The sequence below is a fragment of the Aythya ferina genome, assembly GCF_964211825.1.
Source record: "Aythya ferina genome assembly, chromosome: 1".
Lineage (NCBI taxonomy): Eukaryota > Metazoa > Chordata > Aves > Anseriformes > Anatidae > Aythya > Aythya ferina.
Genome location: NC_140296.1, coordinates 201,370,940 through 201,392,076, shown reverse-complemented (window position 1 = coordinate 201,392,076; position 21,137 = coordinate 201,370,940). Strand labels below are relative to the sequence as shown.

General features: G+C 40.8%; 1 protein-coding gene across 18 annotated transcripts in view; it reads left to right on the top strand.

Moving 5' to 3' along the window:
* Positions 1 to 21,137, top strand: part of CELF2 (CUGBP Elav-like family member 2) — a 560,320-nt gene that overhangs the window by 353,784 nt on the left and 185,399 nt on the right. For 2 of the 18 annotated variants that reach the window (XM_084506673.1, XM_084506669.1), the window contains exon 1: positions 4,776 to 4,923. The exons of 15 other annotated variants lie outside the window; for them this stretch is intronic. The gene's annotated coding sequence lies outside the window, so the exon portion shown is untranslated. Of the gene's footprint in view, positions 1 to 4,775; positions 4,924 to 21,137 lie in introns of those variants that run through there. One more of the 18 variants, XM_084506674.1, reaches the window with a different exon arrangement.

Genomic DNA, 21,137 nt, shown 5'->3' with positions numbered 1-21,137 from the left:
TAGTTGCATAAATTGCCCCAGAAGAAGGTCTCTTATTATATATTGTCCATTTAAATGCTTATTTAATAGTTAAGTGGGCACTGTGAAGACAGCAGCTGTTGGTTTTATTTTTGTTGTTGTTGTTGTTGTTGTTTTCCTCTGACAGAAATCTTAGCATAATCTCTCTGTGTGACAGGGACATGGGTTCAATGCCTAAAAAAGGAATAGTGACATCATATATCAGGTGAAAAGGAAGAAATCTTTGAAATATTCCATTCACCTATGCAGATACGCTGACTAGGGACTCAGCCTTCCAACCACAGGTGCAACTTTATTTTATCATCTGTAGGGGGAGGGGGAGCTGGCAGAAAAGGGAAAGTTAATAAGTTTCAGAAGAGATTTGGGAGGTTTTGGAAAAGATGAAACAGCTCTAAGCAGTTAGCCTACTGAAGGTAGGTTTTATAATGGTATGGAGAAAGGAAATGGGGCAGGCAAATCATGTGAAAGTAAACTTTAATAAAAACTGATGTGGTTTCCTTGAACAGCTTAAAGGGTTACAAAAAAGGATTTGGAGAAAAGCAATATAGCAAAGCAAAAATCAGTGCTAGGAAAGTCTAACTTAGTTTAACTGGATGATCTGTAAGGTCCCTTCAAACCTGAGCCATTCTAAGCCCACAGATGCAGCCACCTGAAGGAAAATAAGGTGTGATCCACGCTTTTGTCAGCCCAGTTTTCAGGGAGACTTTTGTCATGGCTGGTTGTGCTATAGGAACATTTGGGAATCTTGGCTCGGATCACCCCAGACTGCCCTGAGCACAGCAGTAAAAATGTTCTAAATGGCTTAGTCTAAATACAGCAAAGCGCAGCCGGATGGATGCAGTGGTGCAGTGGTCCATGCCCGGGAAGAGATGAAAATTGCAGGGAAGACATCATTTCAAGGGTGGAACAAAGTCCTACCATGATGACTGGTGGAAGCAGAGCCTCCAGCTTGGTTTCTCCTCTTCACTAGGGTAGGGTTCAGCGAAACTGCTCGACCTCTGCCACCACGTGCCTGCAGTGGTGCTGAGCCCCAGCTGCACTGCAGCACTTGTAAACAGCCGAGCTGCACCAAGCACGGTATCATCTGCACAGCAGACGATACGCCGTAGCTCTGGGGGGGGGAAAAAATCAATCCAAGAGGCAGCATGTAACTACCACGAAACACAGGGCCTACGCCAGACCCCTGCGGCCCCATGAGGGCAAACAAAATGGGTCAAATGCAAATACACTCCTAGGAAACAAGAGGAGAGCACTGAAAGAGAAGCAAGAAGAAAAAAAGAATGAGGAAGGGCTGCAGCAAAACCCCGCCAGGGCTGCGTCCCTGGGAGGCTGAGCATCTCGAATCCGCCCTCCTGTGACGGTGGCTCCTTCCCCTCAGTGCCAATCCCTTGCCAAAGAGAACTGTAATTTTTATGAATGCCTTGAATTGCAGCCAGGTAATTACCTTCAGGAAATTTTCATTTTGCTAAATGTTAATCCATAGAGAGAAAAGAAGAGAAGGGGGGGGGGAAATAACAACACACACAACCGAGTTTAATAGCATGATAAACAACCATCTCGATTTATAAGCCTTATAAAGGAAGCTCTAGGTGTGATCTTCAGGGAAATACTCCATTTCTGTAAGTGCTAATCCTAGGAGAATACTTTGCCTTTGGAGGATACACACAATGTCCACATATGAGATCCAGCACACTGAATTCTGTTCCTGCACGGCCCAAAATTAGCTCTGAGCAGCATCGGCTTACTCTAACAGTGCTGATTGCCAGATCGTTGCTTGTGTCTTTTGAAGAATCAAAAAATAACATCTCTGCTGAAGAGGCTGTTTCCTCAAGCTTACTTTAGATTTGTTTTTACTTCTACTATTAATTTATTTTCTGCATTTCATTTAAAGTGGCATTTACAGGTCAGGGAGCATTGAAAAGGTTCCATTTGGAAAACAAAACAAAACAAAACAAAACAACAAAACAACACCAGCAAACATCTCTCTGCCTTTGTTTATTGAGCACTTTCCCGAAGATTTACATTCTTCACATCTGTTGACTTGCCATTATAGTTTTGATCTTGCATGCAAAATTGATACAGCAAGACAAACATTCTCCCAATGGCTGGAGTAGGAGAGTTTATTAACAGCTCTGTTTTTTGTTTTTGTTTTGTTTTTGTTTTTCCAAAAGAATACTAAAACAGCCTTTATTTTTATGATGTCACAACTAGTGGTGAGTTTGACATTATCACATTAACTGCTAATGTATAAATGCAAAACTAATGTACTAGAATTAAAACACTGTATAATGACCTTCCCTTGGTTCAGCCATTAAAAAGACATTAATTCCCTTTCTTGCAAGTTGGACCTGATGCAATTTATTCATCAATAACCAGTTTATGTGTTTTTGGATGAATATCTGTGTTTATGTTCTGGAAAATTATTCTGACTTTGTCTTTTGCAAAGTAAAAGGCGTCAGCACCTCAGGCACACTTGTGCAGCCTTTATTTTGTTTAGAAGAGCAGTAGCCAGACCAAGGAAGTGGAGTGTCCCTCATTCTAGCTTGTATTTAAGTACTTGTGCTGGCCAGCTTTATCCAGCGTTGTGTGGTTCAACATACCCATTTGTAAAATTAGTATATTACCCATCTCACATGCAAATTGAGACTTAATTAACAGATGTTTGTAACTGCTTTCACATCCTCCTAAGAATCACGCTATGTGAGTGCAAAGCGGTTGTTGCTGGGAGATGAGAACAACACTGGAGCAAAGGCTTTATTGGAGATGGGAAGGGGGTTAGATAGGGTTTTCTGTTGCTTTTTTTATTCTTTATTTTTTTAGCTACTTTGGTACTTTTTTTAAAACTCTTTGTTTTGAAGTTGGTGGGGCAGAAGATGGCAAAAAGCTATCTCCCATATAATAGCTGCTGCATTGCTCCTCCCCTTCCTTACCCCCCATCCACCAAGGTTTTACAGCCTTAAAAAGCAAGCTTGGAGCTGAACAAAAAGACTGCTAGAACAGCAAGAGGCATGTCGCAGCACACTTGAAGACAGCAGCTGTCAGGACACAAGAGCTGAAAATGCAACCAGTACACAGGCTACAGAAAAACTTGGCCTTGGGCATTTTGCTTTCACTTCCCTAGTTGTAACCCTTCGCATCCTGCAAACGATTTTTAAAGTCAGGGGAGCACAAAGGGAGGAGAAAATCCTTTGTGAATTGTTTCTGAGGATCGAAAACAGAAAAGCAACTAGTAAATAGCTGTGTGGGTCACGGATGTGACGTGCAGGCAGTACCGCTTTTAGACAGCTTGGCTTTTATCTGATTGTGAGCCCCACGTTTCCTCATACGGGAACTGCTGCCGACCCAATTTTAATCAGTTGCAATTTTGCCTTTACATCTAAATTAGAATAACTTGGATTGAACAGGAAATGAAATGAAGCGTCTGATCAAAAGTGTTTCTGTAATGTGGTAAATCTCTTGCTTTAGTTTCCTGGAGCATCTCCAGTCTGATACTCCTCATTTTACCCAAATGTTGCTGGAGATAAAACTCTAATGTATTTTACATCGGTCTCCTGATTGCAAAGTTGAATAAACAGTTCACAAACCATATAGGGAAGTCTCCCTGAAGACTTCTCTTTTAAAATGTGTAAGTACAAGTATTATTGAGGAGACTGACGCTGAGTGGGAACTTTCACTTCCATTGTCTCAAATCCACCTTGACTTGGGAGCAACCAAAAATAGTCCTTCCTGATGGCTGGGCATTGGCCTGCACGAAAGGAGCTGGTGGTATCAGTTACTGCAAGTAAGCAGACACATATTTGGCACATGCCTCAGCAGGGACCAATATACCTCCCGGCCACACCAAGGTACATTAGCAGGACAGCACTTGATTTGTGGCTAAAATCTGATCTGTGACCCAGCAAAGCCTCTCCCCAGCGAGCTGTTGCTCCCACACTTTCCACCTGTACTAAATCCAGTTGAAATGAAAACAACTGTCTACGAGCTTCTGCTAACATCTGTTTCCATGCTTGTTGTCTGAAACAAAGGCTAATTACCACATCTCCTTTCTTCAATATTTTCTTCTGCCTTCGCCTGTTGTCTTCAGTCTTGATATCTGGAGCATAAATGCCAAGGCTGAAACGTGCATTCAATTAGAAGATGACTCTTGACTGACCTACATAACAGTTCATTCATGAGATAATGTGACCTGCAGTCATAGAGATAAAAGTCAGTTGATTGAGCTGGGCTGGCTGTGTACACTGCAAGCTCTCCAGTGATTGAGGAATCAGCTAAAATTAGACTTACGCTCTACGTTATCGAGAGCCTTTCAGATCCGACTCTGTTTCGGTAATATTTCTTTTATGAGATGGGCGTATAATTTGTCACATTGTAATCCTTTAATGCTTAACTTTATTAGCATGAAGTACTTGGGTATCAAATAAAACGAGCAATTAAGTGATTTATATTTAAGGTCTGCTCTCAGTTCAGGGCTTAGGTAGGCAGCCTCCCATGAAGAAGGGAGATCGAGCACAGCATTTACCACTTCCTTTTGGAGAGCTACAAAATGGTGCTTTCAGAGCTGAACCTCCTTGTGCATGTAAATCCCAAGCGACTGTTACAGTGCCACGAGTTCACATGTGTATTTGTATTAAGGGTTATTGTCTGTTTGTAGTGAACAACAGGATTTTTTTTCCCCCAGTTTTTCCCTATTAGATTTACAAAAGGGTGAGCTCGCTGCAGAAAGAAGTTCACCAACAAACGAATGGTTTAGGCGTAACGATTAGGCGACGCTTTTTGTATTACTAAGCCACAAAGGAAGCTCAGATAAAGGTTGTAGGTCTGACAGAAACCTTCACGAGCATGCTCGTAAAGTAAGACGCTTCAAGAGAGGGTGCAGCTGTCTCTTCCAGACCGAAGGACTGCGAGGTATTTCAATGATTTTCTTATCCTATCCATCGGATTGTCTTAAAGATCCATTAACAGAATAACGTGAAATTATCTGCTGTCCTCGGGGGCAGAAGTTCCTCTTTGTTTTTTTTTTACCCTCTGTAAGTGAGCTGGGAGAAGCCTGTGCTCTGTCACACCGAGCCCTCAGTTCCTCTCAGATGAAGGCACTTCAGGGCTGCCGGGCACATGTTGTAGGAAGGAAGAGGGGACATTTTGTACAGGAGACCGTGTGCGCTTACAAAGCCGGTCAGAGCATAACACTATATAGTTTTTAAGGTTTTCTCTATTGTCTCCTGTGTTTTTTTTTTTTACTCTTGCCTTTAAAAAACACGTGCCCATTATGGGCCATTTTCTTTCCTTCTCTTCAATGTGCTTTTGTTTGGTTTTTAACTTCACGCTGCCACCATTCTGATCCTCTCTCGGGGAAGGTAAAATTAATCAAAAAGCAGAGGAACATGCTGTCTGTCCGTCCTTCAGGAGGGTTGCTGAGAATCTTTTGTGAGTTGGTTTCTTTGTTTTGGATGCTTTTTGCTTTAAATGGTATAACAAAAAAAATAAGGAAGTGACTACATGGACAAGAATAAAAACGCTTTTAATTTAAATTTTCACTTTGCACATCCTGCAGTGCTTTTGTACAATCCAGTTCTTTCTGCTACATCCATGTGGTTTGGCTTTGATTAGTAAAGAAATCATTGGGTACGCTGGCAGAGGGCAGTTGATTTTTGTCCCTTAATTTTGCAGGAGTTTTGGTGGTTGAGGCAGACCACTCAGTGTAAGATGAGGCTGAATTTGCACAGGGCCCAATTAGTGTCCGTTACCTTTGCTGTTTTCACTTCATTGGTTGAAGAGTCAGAGGTTTAATTAAGCAGAAATGGGGAACTAGAGTTAATGTTCATTATAACTAAAATCAAAACAGCTGTTTACCTTACTGAAGCCTTGCGAGTTAACGTCTACAAATCTTACCCCGAGGAACACCATCCCTGTAAAACATGCCTTTCCTGCTATCCTCTGATATCATTTTACATACTCATTTTCACAACATTTCCTAATCAGATTAATTAACACATTAGGGTATAATTCTTATTGTCTACAGAAATTACTTCAATTAAAACTATTAACATATTATCATGATTGTTGTATTATTACATCTCGCTTTGTTACTACTCAAAAACTACCCTAGCAAACCCAAATGTTTGAAATTAGCATAAAATTGTCGTGTCTACAGTTTTCATCTTAACTGGGGGATAAGGTAATGTTAAACTTTTTGAATAATCTGTTTTTCTCTGCTCGGGTTCCTGCTATGAGAACAGACGAGAGAGACTGTCCCACATGATGAGGCTAAAAAGAGTTTGTCTTGATTAGGTTCTGCCATGCCCAACAGGAACATGACCACTGTGCAGGGACATAGGAAAGCATCGAAAGCACAGAGGAGCACAAGACAGTAATGCATATAAATTGGATGTATTCATGCTGAAAATTAGTAAGGGTTTTTTTAGGGGGAAGGGGGGAATGTGAGTTTTTGAAATGGCTGTCTAGTGGGAGGAGTGAAAGCAAAAGGCATAATGTTGAACTTCATTACTCTCAGAATCTTCTTACAGGCTAGGTGAAATGTGCCATCTGTGTAAAAGCAAAAAAAATATTGTTAATGTAATTGGAATCTTAACACTGTAATCAAGGAATTATAACTAGTCTAGATCTACTTATTGAGAGAAAAGAAAGGATACCGTTACAGGGGAATAAAGCTTCAATACTGATACATTTAAAATTGATATACACACATTTCCAAGGATCTGCTCCTCTGGGGGGTGTTTTGCTCACCCTTTCCCCTTGGGTAGGGGACTTAATTTTTGGAGGTGTGCAGTGGTTATAGCAGGTGGTCAGGGTTTCTGCTTCCTCCATCCCATGAGCATCATGATTCTGATGTCAATGGTTTCTTCTTCCTCAATCCAGGCTCTACTTCAGGCTGCTTTTATTTTCTTTTTTGTGTGTTTTTACAACTTGCACTCTTCTTTGGATTGCAACACCACAATACCCCTGAACACAGTATGTGTGCAATGCCTTCCATACTTTTTCTTTCTGCAGGCTTGCATTTCTTCAGCTAACTGTTGGTGATTTTTTATAGCCCTGAGGTCCTGAGTGTCACTCTGTGCCTCACCTAATACTAGCCTGTGCCTCTGCTCCTCTGCACTGTGTCATGTCACCTCTTCTGAGGCTGTTACACCATGTCTGTGCTCCTCTTTACTGTGTCATTATTCTGGCATCGTAAATATTTCATACTACATCGAGTGACTACTTGTTACTACTGGCTGTATAAAAATTGCAGTGAACCCACACGATTATGTGAAGATAAGCAAAAGTAAAATAAATTAGGCACTAACCACCTGATCATTAAGGAAAACCGCTGCTACAGCTAACACAGCTAAAACAAAGCTCGAGGCTGGGCTGCACGAGTGCAGACAAGCCTGGAGTGCCTCAGTTCCAAGGCTGTGCAGGCTCAGCACAAAGCCTGTGGCAATACAGTATTTACTGGGCTACAGGCCTTGAACGTGATGAATGAGATCATTATTTGGGTTTACCCATATTGGCCAGGGACCAATCTTGGTGACACAGGATGTCCTATCTGGTCTTCAGTTCCTATCAACACCTTAAACAGCTGAAATGGAAAAGGAACGCTTCACCTTTACACAACAGTCCTATATTGGCTTACTTTTAGCAGACAGGTTGAACAGAAAGCAAGAAAGTTGATCTAACTGAGGTAAATAATTGCTGCCATTCTTCTAAGCCATATGCATTCTATTTGTCTCCATGATATTGCTGTGAAAAAGCTGTTATCCTCCTTTACAGATAGATAGTATTTATCTACCGTTGCCCTAGGATGCCTCTGTAGCCAATGGAGAGACATTGCTACCTCCGTTTTAGTCCACCTGAAGTCTGAATTGCCCCCTAAATTGATTATTTCTTTTCACAGACTAAATAGGAAATCCTGGACACATAGATTTAATAAATCTGAGCCAAAGAGATTAGAGATTTGTCTACAGCAGATGAGTTTCAGAGCTCATGCTTTCACAGCTGTTACCGGTAACTAGCTTAGCTTAAATTTGTTTCATGTATGGTCTATACAGGCAACCGACGTCGTTAAGACCGTACTGTTATTATACCCCAAATGAGGCATGTCCACAGGAAGTCTATGGCTGAGCATGGAATTCGATTCTCATATTTCAGATGAGAAGATAATGCCCTAATCAGTTCTCGTCCATGTAATGCGATGTCACTGGCACTACTAAATTCTTTTCAATGCGGCTTTCACTCCAAACTGTTAAACCATCTGCTGGTGGCAGCCGAAAAGATGACAATATAATAAATTACTAGAAAAAGTTAAGATGCCTAACATCTGCTCTCCACCAAGCTTGAGCATCTTCCCCATATCGATGTTCTGTCATTTCATGACACAGTCAGAGAAGATGCCTGCTCTGAAGATCTTACACATTTAAATCATTTGCAGCTGGACCTGCATTCCAGGCATCCATCCTCTATCGTAAATTTTTGGCTGAAGTGGGCAATAACAATGGAAAAGGGAAAAGGCAGAGGGAGAAAAACAAATAGTTTCTTAAAATATCCTTTAAAAATTCCCAGCCTAGGTAACAGTTTGTATCTACTCAGTCTTCATTATGATTGATGAAGAAATATTTAATGGTGGCAAGGAGGATTTTGCAAGACAGAAATGGAAACTGCTGCCTCTTCAGAGCTGCATGACTGTGTGTCCCAGAATTATGTGCTGCATAATATTTTAATCAAATAATAGTTTGCTTAGTAGTGTGGACCACACTGGTTAGTGCAAACAATATGTAAAAATATTCTAGATAAGATTATGCAGCTCTGAAGGTACTGGTAGGCAGACACTGTTGAGAAAATATACACATAATATTTACTTAAAACATTCCTGGAGCCTCCTTTGGTGTTATTAGTCTGTCATGAAAATCTGCAAACACACACTTATCAAAAACTCACAGCAAAACACAAGGCATTTAGTGAAGTCAAATACAGAGTGGTAGATGCCATAGCAGAACACAGTTAATGGTTGAGCAGTGACTTAACTTTACATTCAAGAGCAAACATAATTAAAGCGGAAAAAGTCCTGAACCAAACGTAGGAGATGTGTCCTGCCTGGAATTCAAAGATGAGTCTGGATCCCATCCTACTGCTCCTGTCTCCTGAAGCAAAATTTCAGGAGGCAGAAGTTGAGAGTGAAACCCAGTTAAAAAAAGCATAGTGAACCACCACAGTGTGGATTGGTAATGTTCTCCTCATTACTGTGATAAGAACCTGCACAAAATGATGGCCTGGAAGGCTCATAAAGGTTGGTATGGCAATAATTTGGGGGATTTTCCTCACATTAGGTAAGCAACATCAGTTGATTCCTTGCTTCCTTTTCTGAGTTAGTTCTAATCTAAAAAAAAATTCTCCCTTTCTCTTTTAAGATATGATTTGTTCATGTATAATAATTGATTTTTTCTATGTCCCTGACTGCTCTCCCATAAGCTGCTAGGGCCACAAGGATGGGAGAGGGATGAGCACTCGGTGCACATCCCTCCATAGCAGACCTCTCATGATTTTAAGCCAGTTCAGTGAAATTCCTCTGGAGCAGAATCTACTTCCTTACATTAAGCAGAAGGATGATCCTTGTAAATAAACAGGAAATAATGTAATTTAGTTACAATTATTTAGTAAAAGAATGCAAAAATAAATAACATAAACACTTAAATACTACAGTAGCCATCGCTGTATAGAAAACCAGCTGAGTTTGAGCCTGGTGATATCTGTCTGGGATGTATTCCTACAAGTTCTGTGCTGCCACAGATCTCCTATCTATCTGTCCGTGAAAACATGTTCTTGCATGTCTAGAATTAGAAAATGTTTTCCCCTGGTTTTTCCCTTTACCAGTATAGTGCATCTTTTTCTCTGCTACTTCTTCGTACTACTTTCTATCTTGCCAGCAGACCTTTGGGTCTCCCAGTTTGTGTTTCCTAGGTCCAGCAAGTCAGCAAGCTATGTTTTTGTTTGTGACTTGACAAACACCAGCTGAGACATGGGGGCAGTTGAAATCAGGAGCCTGTAGGCTAGCAGTGAGAATGTAAAGTTATAGAGCACCACAGGCTGTGGTTAACCTGAGATTCCTGCCACCAGTGGTGAAGTGTTACCGCGCCAGCCTGGAGAAATGCTGGGGGGTTGCTCAGATGACCTGGTGCATTTTGTATGGACCAGTGCTATCTGGAAAAGGTGGGTGAAAAGCCCCTATACAGGCCTGATTGATGCATCAGAACCTGATGGGCTACAAATGCAGAGAATGAAGTCAAACCTGTAGCTGTCTCTGGCTCATCCCTTTGTGGTGGCCCCTGTGACTGCTTGGTTTTAAAAGGCTGTTAGTTTTCATACAGAATCACAGAATTGTAGGGGTTGGAATGGACCTCAAGGGATCATTGGGCCCAACCCCCCTGCCGAAGCAGGGTCCCTACAGCAGGCTGCCCAAGTAGGCGTACAGATGGGCCTTGAATATCTCCAGAGAAGGAGACTCCACAACCTCCCTGGGCAGCCTGTCCCAGTGCTCCGTCACCCTCCCCGTGAAGAAGTTCTTTCGTGTGTTGGTGCCGAACTTCCTGGGCTCCATTTTGTGGCCATTGCCCCTTGTCCTGTCCCCACAGAGCACTGAAAAGAGGTTGTCCAAATCCCTCTGTCTCCCACACTTAAGATATTTGTAAAGATTGATAAGATCCCCTCTCAGTCTTCTCTTCTCCAGGCTGAACAGACCCAGGTCTCTCAGCCTTTCTTCATAAGGAAGATGCTCCAGGCACTGTATCATCTTTGTGGCCCTCTGCTGGACTCTCTCCAGGAGATCCCTGTCTTTTTGTACTGGGGAGCCCAGAACTGGACACAGTACTCCAGGTGAGAGGAAAGAGTCCTTTCCTTTTTAAAGGTATTCATGGTGGCGTATCTTGTAGAAGAGGGTGTGAGGCTGGTGTATTTAGCAGACAGCGACGTCAGTATGTACATCTACTACATGGGAGAGGTGATGTTTCTAATCACGCTGAGGCAGAACAGACCTCCCAAGAAAAGCAGGGTGATGTTTCTGAACAACTTAAAGGATTTTCTTCAGAACGGTCATTAATCAGTCATTAGAAAGTGATTGCAAATGCCATTACTTTCTGTCCATCTCTAGTGTTTCTCAAGCAGGCCCCTGAAAGCCAGGCACCAGTCTGCAGGTTTAGCGGTAATTTGAATGCAACAAATTGTACCTGCAAAGCACAGATGTTGAAAGCTGAAAATCTGAAGGTGCCGTATGTTTCCTGTAATTGAAAGCAGGTGCCCTGAAGGAAGCAGAGATTCTGTTTCACTTTATGAAGTATCTAGTTGGCAGAGCTGGCAAAAAAAAATACCCTCTAAAGCTTCATTCACTGGGACTGGATAAAGCAGATTAAAGCTGTTGTTTTCCAGTAGCTCTAAGGGGCTCCAACAAAGGATTGAGGTCCTATTGTGTTGGGCACCATAGACAAAAGGAATAAAGTCCCTATCTGCAGAGTTCAGAGCGCTGAATAAATTGAACTGCGTGTGTTTAAAGGATGGGATGAGGGGAAAGAGCGTGATAACCCTGCTTTATACAGCACTGAAAGCTGGGACCAGCATCTCCAGCATTTTGGGCCTATTCCACCTCGCCCCAGGACAGATGCTCTATCTCAGGTGTGCTGAAGTGGATGCACGTTAAAGTTTTCCCAATTCTGAGTACTTCTGTCATCGTTTCAGAGATTGCTCGGTGTGATAGGCTAGCTATCAGCTGCAATCTTTTGCCTTGGTCATTGCATACAAAGACCCCAGGCCTAAAAATGAATAGATGTTATGCAAGTTTCTCCTTCCAAGGATGACCCTTTGGGAAGCAGTCTGTGATGTGAAGCCTGAAGGATTATGAACGTTAAAGAACTGCGTGGTGTGTCCGAACTGCAGTTCAGTCTGCAGATTTCACAAGGCTTTAGAGCGGGCTTTTTTAGTTTTAAATCTGTGCCTCAGTTTACCGATGGATGGAGGTAAAAGCCCCGAGGATCCTCCAAAGACTTTTGAGTTGATTTTTGTGGGTTTTGTTGTACTTCTAAGAAAAGTAAGAAATGTTATTACCCTGCTGAATTCAAGCTGAGCACAGCCTGTGGGTGTAGGTTGTATTTTACTTAAGCCAAAAAGAAGAAGAAAAAAAAAAAAAGGAAAAAGGAGAAAGGAGAAAAAAAAAAAAAAAAAAAGACAGGAAAGCACCCCAAACCTTCAAAATTTATTACTGCTTCCAGCCAATTTTGTAGTGCTTCTGGTTTGAGAAGCCAGAATAATTTCCGCTTGCAGTCTGCACTTCAGTAGCTGTAGCAAGTGCAGATAGAGGAAACAACTTTGATCAAAACATTTTTCAGCTCTTTCTCTAACGAAACAGCCAGAGCTTGGCACGGTGTCGTCGTGCAGTTATTTCATCTCCCCAGAAAAAACCTGTGTCAGGTTCTGAAAGTGCTGACTGACCTGTGTGCACCGGGCTCAAAGCTCTCGCTCTGAATCTTCAGCCAGCCTTTAAGGCTCTGCCACACTTTTACAATGTTCTTTTTCTCTTTGGATTGTCCACTTTTTTTTTTTTTTTTTTTTTCCTCTTCCTTCGGTAGTAGGCAGACATTTTCTAGGAATTTTCTTCTTTGCCTCTCAAGCCACCTGAAAGAAAGAAGAAACGTCTTTTGTCCACATGGTGACAGAGATCATAAATTTTGCTGGGAAAATTGAGAATTATGTTTACTGCCTTTAACTAATGGGCAAGATTAGATAAAAATAAAAATAAATAAAATAAAAAAATATTCTTCCAACTGAAACAAAAGGCATAATTTCCAATAGGTATTTTTCTTTCTTTTTTCTTTTTTTTGACAATCTTGTTTAACTGACTTAATATGAGATCTCAGTCCTAGCCATGATTTTAAAAACTACGGATTTAGTGTGTACTGAAATGACTGTCCCACCATTTCTCTCTGTATAGCTTCCTATACATAAAAGGTCAAAAATGTCAGTCAGACCGTACCATTTGGCATGAAGATGAATATAGAAGCTAAAGAGGATTTAAAAAATACATGATCTGGCATTTGAAACAGGGGACTGGGCTTTGAGTCCTGCTTTTATTCCTTTATCTGCCAGTGACCTAGCACTTTGTCTCTTACAGGGTGTATTTACAGATTTTATAGTCATTTTGTCGCAGCGTGTGTCAGTGGAGAAAGTCCTGCAAGGACAAAGTCAGATTTTCAGCAAGTTGGAGAACTCTCTGGGTGATGCCACCACTCTTCCCAGCGGCACCTGTGTGCATCAAGGGCATAAAGTAGGGTTAGTGCTCTCCATGCCTCACAGACCCTGAAAGAGGAGTCTGTTGACCCTAAAATCCTCTAATGTCAAAGGACAGGGAGGCGTCCTTGGCAGGGCAGCCTGGTCTCCTTGTTTCTCTTCATTGACTGTGGAAGGAAGGGAGGGTGGCTGGGTTACTAACGGGGCACTTGATAAGGTCTCGGTGAAATCAGTCTGAGCTTTACTGCCTCAATTTTTCTGTCCGTGAAACGTAGGTGATGTCGCACAGAGGAATTGTGATCCTACTACTGTGTTCGAAATGCCTGGAGGAAAAAGGCAAAGTTAAAAGAGAAAGCAGTATCCTGATCAGTGTAGTGTTTGCTCTAAAAAGTGAAATTTATATATTGCCTGAAAGTAGGGCACAAATACATACCTGGACATACACAGCATGCAAGTGGAGCACAAAAAAATAAATGAGTACTAGATGTCTTATGAACTATGTTTCTCTATGAAATAATGCTTTAGGTAATGTTCTTAGGCATGCCTGGAAAGTATTTAAATAATTCCAGTTTGTCTTGGAAATATCCATTTTAATACATGCAGAAAAGGTAAGGAGACCTTTATTTAGGATGTGACTGTTTTGCAGCAACCGGGCTCTGTGCATAGTCCCTCTGCATTTGTTGGCTCACTGTTTTTATTTGTTTGCTTTTGCTTTTTGCATTAATCTGTAATACATGTATATAATATATATGTATATGACTTCATTAAGCACTGTGAAACAGTAAGCAGATATCAGCAGTTAGCCAGCCTGCAGAACTGACCATCAGTTTTTCTTATAAACATTATAACAAATGACAAATTTCCAAACTTCAGAGCTTAGCATGAAAAGAAGCCTGTTTGAATAACCCATGAACATAACATGAATAATCTTCATGTCAGCTATTTGTCTTTTTCTGGAATCGCACAAAACTCCCTTCTGACAAGTACAGACTTTCTACGCTTTCAGTGCCATGTGTTTTACATTTTCCTTTGTCCATCTTGCCAGCTGTTCAGCCCCGTCATCGGGTATGAATTGTAGGGAAAGTATTAAAGTAGTCAAAAAGATGGAGGCTGTCATGGTGATTAGGTTTTGGGGAAATCTCATTGAGAAAATCCAAAAAGTATTTCTTTTTAATGCTGTTGACTCATGTGACTTGGAGATGATTTGTAATTTTGAGGTATTCACCGATAGTTTTTGGATTTTGAAGCGCATCATTATATCAGTTGTCTTGTGGTGTCTGACCATTTTACCAGGTTTTTAAGGTGTTGAAAAGGTGTAGTTGAGCCTTTGGAATTAAACTGGCAAACACCTGCATGTTATTAACTTTTCTTCCAGTTTTTTTATAATTTAGACTCCATATTTGGATGGGAACTACACATTTAGCATTCACTCGTGGAGTTTCCATTTGTCTGCAGTAACTTCCCTTAGAGAAGCAGACCTAAGACGTCTGCAAATGGTTGATTTCAATGGTGCCCACAGATTCTGCACTGAACTCCAAGTTACTTGTAGAGGACTTTAGGGGTTTGTTAAAAGTGTTCTGTAATTTCAGCCACTGCTGTGGGGTGTTCTGGATGACTTCTGCTTTATACCTACATGTTTAATTGCATATCCTAGAGAGTGCTACTCTGTAAGAACTTTTCAAATGCATATTACCTTGTCTTTATGATCTTTACTGTGCATATTTAATGTCAGCTGTTATAGTAAACAGCAATAATTTCTGTGTGTTTAAAGTATGAGCTGAGTTTGCAATTATGTATAACCTATATAGAGATTTTTTCTTCCATTTTCTGGTACAAAATAAATCAAGTGTCTACTTTCTTAGGATGCCTACATCATCAGCCATGATAAACTGCCCATCATTCGTTTCTACACCCAGTATGTTGCCATATCCAGAGAGCAAAATTCTCAATCCCTAATTGCTGTGAACCATCATTTGTAGTGAAGTGGGACAGGTTTTCTCCATGACATCTCAGATGTTCTGGTGACATTTTGCCTCTGTGTGTAGATGGTTCATAATTTATCGCAACCTAAGGACTTAGATACTCTCTGTCCTGTCACATAAGACTGATCTGCTGCTGTGGTGCATGAGATAAGGTTGTACTGCCCCAGAATTCACTTTTTACATACGCTCTGATATTTCAGTGTCTTCCCGTCATGATGTCAGTTCAGGTCTCCATTGTCAGTTCTCATTTTTGTAAAGTGTTGCTAAGTCCTCCTGCTGTTGGTAGCAATAGGATCATGTGCTAACTCCAGTTGGAAGGTCTTCTGGAAGGTCTCTAGTCCAACAGCTGCTCAGAGCTCGGTCAGCTGTGAGATAGGATCACGTCGCTCAGGGCTTGATCCAGTCAGGTCTTGAAAACCTCCAAAGATGGAGACTGGACAACCTGCTCCAATGGTTGACTGTCCTCACAGGGAAAAGTTTTTACCTTCTAGCCAGCAAAATACACTTCTTTTAACTTACTGCTTACTGCTTGTTGTCTTCCCACTGTTGTACCTTATAAGGGACCTGGCCTTTTTCAGCCCAGGAAAGAGAAGGCTTCAGAGGAACCTTCATATGCCTACTTGAGGCTATTGAGAAAACAGAAACAAGCTCATTCAGTATATATTCCCATAGCATTTTATCAAAGAAGCTTGGTCTGGAATTATCTAGTTGTTCACTCTCTGAAAGACCTTTGAAAGAAGATGATTTAATGAAGAGTGTGGGAATTTACAGGATTCTTGCTCTCCTTCTAGCCTTTAACTTGGGGTATCTGTTCTGCCTTGCTGACATCTTGTGCTTTCAGTGATGCCTGCCTCGTGACTGAAGTAGTCTTTTGGGCATCCACAGTCCACTGGAAATCTGCTAATACATGGAGTTAGACTTGCTCTGCTTCAGTTTTTCTTAACAAATACAACAGATTTTGTCCTTGAATCGCTAACACACATGCAAAAATAAGAACTGATTGTCTCAATTTTTGCATGTGTCTGAATTTTCTCTCCAATAGCCGTGTCACATTAACTTATTCCCTAAAGTTATAAGAATTACTGCTACAAATGGTTAACACTTAGGAAAATGGGGACATTGTTGTTCAGACAGTACCTGTCAATCTGGGTGGCGGGTATACGAAAACTTGTTGTGTTGGAAAGCAGAGAAACACCAAAAGGCAAAGAATTGCATCACTATTATCCATCTGTTTAATAACACATTTCCTTGTTTTGTTTTGCTTAAGACATAAAAAAAAAAAAAAAAAAAAGCTGCCAGTAAATACCCATCTCTTCGAGTTGACTTTTTAAAAAACATTTGGGACTATGCTACTGTGTCCTTGTTGTATATCTCCAGGTTTTACATCTTTTCCATAATGTTAAGAGAGGAATAAAACCAGGTTACTAGTCAGGATTGAATCTCTAATTTGGATTTCTAAATCCAACACAGCCCCGTTCCCTCGGGAATAGCAAATTATTTAGGTACAAACTGCAGACCTAAATGAAACAAAATTCGGTATTTGATTTCTCATCAGAGGAAAAACAGGTGCAATAGTAAATAACTATTTAATGAGAAAGACATCCTGTTCAGTCCTTTCAAAGGACTTGCTACATTTCTCATTTCTGGGTGGTTGTTACTATTGGTAATAGTACTGTACTGCCTCAGAAACAGACTTTGCTCTGCCTTTGTAGAGTCTATAACTTCTCATCCAAAAAAAGCTTGTCTTCTGAATATGGAGTCGGGAAAGTAAGGAGTGGGGAACAGAGAGGGAGGAAGGGATTTGAGTTTTGATGGCAAATTATTTTCAAGGTAAGAGACAGCAGGTTTCTATTCCAAGAGCAGTGCTGACTAGACAAACTATCATCCATTATAACTTAAGATATGACTAAAAAAGAGGATTAAATCGATTTTTAAAGCTGTTTAAACTTCCAGGCTAGATATGTAAAGGCATATGAACAGCTTAAGAGGGCCAGACTAAATATCCACCTAACCTAGTAGCCTGTCTTCCACAGCAGCCTGTAAAAATATATTTAAGTAAAAATAAACAGAAGAATGATGAGAGAGCTTGGGATTTTTTTCTTCTGTAGGCTTCCCAGATTTGGTGAACTCTAACATGGTAACTTCTGACCCTGAAGTTGCACCCAATTTGCCTTAAATAATAACTTTTTATTTGTTTCTTTTCCATTGAGGAAGGATTTGGCAGATCATTCCAGGTCCTCACATACTGTGCTACTTTGCGAGGGAAGAGCTCAATATATTTGGATGCTATCACTGTTTGCTGCTATGTTATTATCATTATTATACCCTCCTGTACATTAATAGAGCTGAGCTATTAGCATCATCCCACACGTTCCGTGTTTATGCCAGCATGGTGAATCAGAAAAACATCTGCCTGGGAGGTAGAAATGTGTTTTTATATATGAACACGTAAACATGAAAGCTTTACAACGTCTGGCCTGAACTCACACCGGAGAGCATGAAAGAAACCTGTGAGTTTCTGCAGTTAGGAACTGGCCCTTGTGCAAATCCCCTGGGAGAAGGTTTGAGGAGATAAGGTGTCAGTCCACGTCAGTATAAATGAAGCAAGCTGGCACAGCCATCATTTCCTGCAAGAGTAAAGCCCCAGACTCCATGGCACTGAGATACACACGCTGAATATTTCACTGGAATCCACAAACTACTTTGTCATTAATTTAGGTCAGCGTTGCATTGCTTGAACTCAATATTCAGCCCAGGGAATATTTAAGGTAACATTGATACACCTCCTGTGTGTGGGTGTGTGTTTGTTTTCCAAAACCCTTTCTTGGATTTCTGAAATTATTTAATATTATCCATTTGGGATGAATGGTGTATACTAAGTGTGGCGATGCCTGATAGGTATTCAGCTTGAAGAAATTGATGAAGAGATCCCATACAGGAAAAACAACACATTGAGCTGTTATTAAATAACTTAATAGGCTCAGGGGTCGCTGATCCTCTTGTTGATACCACAGAGTTTGCTGGCAGCTGACTCCTCCCTGGAAAAACAGGAATGCCAGCTGGTGAAACAGCATTAGCGTCCTGACAGATGTGTGTTATAATGGCATCCGTAGACAGGTTTGAAAGCAAAATAGAGCTCATGTGTTTCATGAGAAGCGTGTTTGATGCCACAATTACTGGAGGTTTAAAAGTCTTGTTCTGTAATGTACCTATGATAAAATTTGGCCTTCCAGACTTGGCTGCTGGAAAAGCCCAGTGATCTGTCACTTCCACCCAGAGCTTGCCTTCTTAAGAGTAAGATGGACACAGCGTTCCCCTTCCTCTTTAATCCCTCCATCCCCATTTATCTTTCTATACATTAAAATCACTTGTGTTGTATGCCAAGATAGGAGGTTCACCGGAAACGTGGCAGATAAGAAATCTCACAGCCAGTGAAGCTGCTGTAGAAACAGCAGAGTTGCAAGCATTTAGTAACATCACAGCAGCCTTGTTCCACATTTGCAATTAATACACGTCTGTGTTTGCATTTGTTACAGGACTCTTGACAGCACCAACATAACAAGAAAAACGAACAACCTGAGTAATAAATCTCTGGAGGCATTCAGCAAGTGCCATAGGGCTCATTAATCTTGATTATTCCCCATAATAGATAACTTCACAAATCATCTATTCTCCCCAATCATGCACATAAGGATAATGTATATATAATAGCCTCCTGTACTGTAAAACCCCAAATAGAATTTCATTTTTTAAATATAAGTCTTGACAAATGCAAGACAAATATTTATAGAAAAGGGATGGGTATGAATAACAATGAAGTGGACTGAAACGAGTGGGACAGAGACTTGTGAAAAGAAGGTGACATCTTTTCTGGGTTTTCTTTTTTTTTTTTTTTTTTTTTTTTTTTTTGGTTTCCAGCATTATGATGTCTCTATTTGAATCAAGGAATTCATTTATTTATAGCCTGAAGTAGATGGGATTTTCTTCCTGGGAGTTTTGGCCAGGGAGATAAAGGAGGCTGCAGCTGCAGCCTTCATGCATGCTCTTTAAGGAATGTAGACAGGGGAAAATAGAAGCAGCTGAGAAATATCCTGAATCCCAAACAATTTAGTATTCATAATTTATACTACTGATTCCCTCTTTTTCTTGTGCTCTTCCCAAAGCTTTCCTTTGAAATGTGCCAAAATCATCAAAGGAAACTACAGCTCTGATCTGATCTGTTTATCATTTTTTCCTCAACGGCACCTTAAATATGCCAGCTCATCGTAATGGATCTGAGAAAGACATCGTATTTAGAATAAGGATGTGTATGATCCTCTTGGTAAGCATAGCAGAGCTGCTCTAATAGTTGATCCTGTACTGCAGGCTGTGCTTCAGCTTGCTGATCGAAATGTGATGGTTATCTTGAAGGTAATGGTGCAAAGGGGAAAAAAAAAAAAAAAAGAGAGATGTATTAACTTTAAAAAATATGTAAAATATCCTGTTTTGAATGGAATTGATATTAGAAAAGGATAAACAGGGTTATGGGAGGGGAAAGAAGAACATCTTTCCATAGAAGAAGACTAGTACCTTTTATATGTTCGTAATGATAGTGACCCGAACCTGCTGTTTAAGAGTAAGTTCTGCTGACTGAAGTTTCAGAAGCGTGAAGCTGTACTCACAGGTGAGCCTTCCTCTCATCCAGTATAAAGCGTGAGATCTGATTGCCCTCATCTTTGCCTGCAACCCCATTTCGCTGCCTTTCTTTTCTCTCCCCCCGTGTGTCCAAATTCTCTCAAAAACCCAGGATTTTGTTCTGTGACCTGGGGCACCAAAATAGCAATTTCGTGTGAGTGGAAAGAATTTAAAAGACTAACAACTGAACTGCTTTAGGGTGGGTTTTCTCTTCTTGTTCACGGCCCCCCTTCACCCAGTGTAAAAAGTCCTGAAGATGTATTTTCCTTCAAATCTAAAAGAAAGAAGAACACGTGTCATCTTCCAGAGTTAAAAACAAGAACGACCTGAACTTTGGACCTACTTCTCTTTCCAAGATCTGCTTTGCACATCACTCAATTCTGTTTCTTTAATTCCTTTGCATGTGAATGCAATACGTAGCTATAAGCATCACAGGCCTTTAGTAGACTACGTTGCACTCCAGTGCTGTCTCTCTCTTCCTAAATACATACCCACTGATAATACCCACAGGCAACATACCTTGCACAGACATGAAGGATGTTTTACCCCCAGGACGTTTTAGTTAAAAAAAAAAAAAAAAAAACTGAAAATGTTCAACGTCTTTTAAGTTTGATTAGATGGATCCAGGATCTTGTAGGCTTGGCATTTGTGTTTAGATACATTTGTCTTCAGAGCTCTCCAAAGAGCTCTCTACGTGTCAAATAGCAGTGAATTTTGGCTTGAAAATTTTCTTTGATATCTGCGCACTTGGGTAGTTTGAAGCACGGTTTTGGAATAACTGAGGATAACTGAGCTATTCCTAGCTGTCTGACAGACATTCAAGTAACTCCCTTAATCTCCCTTGGCCTCAGTTTCTCCCTGTATAAAACTATACTATTAATACTTCACCGTCTTTGTAAAATGTTCCACAGTCTTTTGATGAAAGGAATTATTTTAAGTTCAAAGTGTTTCTCTTAATGAAAGAATGAACTTGCTTGTTCTTGAAGCCATGCATTATATAAACATCAAAGAGCTGTTTGCACCCAGTGGTCGTTGGCCATAAGGTGCCTCCGTGTCTCAGTGAGCGATGTTTTCTCTTCTACCTCTCCACGAAAAGGAACATGCTGGTGATTTGGATGCCGTACGATACAATTCCAGTAATGCCAACGTGTGCAGCAGAACTACACACAGTGTTTGGCATCGGCTGTAATTTCTTAC